Consider the following 1099-nt stretch of genomic DNA (forward strand, 5'->3'; position numbering starts at 1 on the left):
CGCGGGCGGGGGGGGGGGAGGAGGGGCCGGAGAAAAGAAGAGGGAGCCCGAGAAAGGCCCGGAGGCGGGGCGGGGTGGGGTGGGGTGGGGTGGGGCGAGGGGGAGGGGGAGGGGGGGCGGGGTGTGGAGAGAGCATGGGTGGGAAGGAGGAACAGTTGCAGTTACGGTGATTTTTGTGGATCGTTTGGGAAATAGACTCACCTGTGTTCTTCTCTAAGCGTCTCCGACATCACGGATTCAACAAACCTACACCTTGGACAATGTTGACGTGGGGATACAGATGGACAACATGGAGACACGTCGCTGTTCTTCTCCATAGAGCTAGATCCAGAGAATGAGATCGATGGACCCACGGACGGAAATCAAGTTTCTCTTTCCCCGAAATGACCCAGGACACCCCTCTTCTAGTCAGCTCCCGTCCTGCTCCCCCCGCCCACCGCAACAACCTCTCACTGGACCTTCCCCCTTTGCCACCAGAAAGCTTTTCCACTCCTCCGCCTGGCCTGCGTTTGCTTCGAGTCTCTGCCAGACCCAGGTGGTGATAACCGCCCACAGACTCTGTTGACCTCAACAGGTGATTCCTGTTCTCATGTGGGTGATCTTTGTTTATCTCCACAGAGGTGATTAGTTTGGGGAACAAATAAAACCACTCAGAACAAGAACCCGACCTCCCCCTTCCCACACCTTTTGATGCAGATCTTCGTGGACGCACGGACCGGATGGATGGATGGATGGATGGATGGATGGATGGAGGGAGGGAGGGAGGGACCGAACGAACGAACGAACGAACGAACATCGGTCCACCACCGGCCCGTTCACCTACCTACCTACCTACCCACCCACCCACCCACCCACCCACCCACCTACCTACCTACCTACCAACCTACCAACCTGCATCTGCTACATTTTTTTCCTCACACATTTTCAAAGTGGAGATACAATTCGCACGCCATGATTCACATCCTCTTGAAAGTGTACGGTTCGGTGGCCTTTTTTATTTTTTTTAAAGGTTACTCACAAAGCTGCACGACCCGCACCGCCATTTCCAGAACATTTCCGTCACCTCAAAAAGAGACACCCCCCACCCCTCCCCCTTCCC

The sequence above is a fragment of the Ursus arctos genome, unplaced genomic scaffold (assembly GCF_023065955.2).
Source record: "Ursus arctos isolate Adak ecotype North America unplaced genomic scaffold, UrsArc2.0 scaffold_55, whole genome shotgun sequence".
In the NCBI taxonomy this organism is placed as follows: domain Eukaryota; kingdom Metazoa; phylum Chordata; class Mammalia; order Carnivora; family Ursidae; genus Ursus; species Ursus arctos.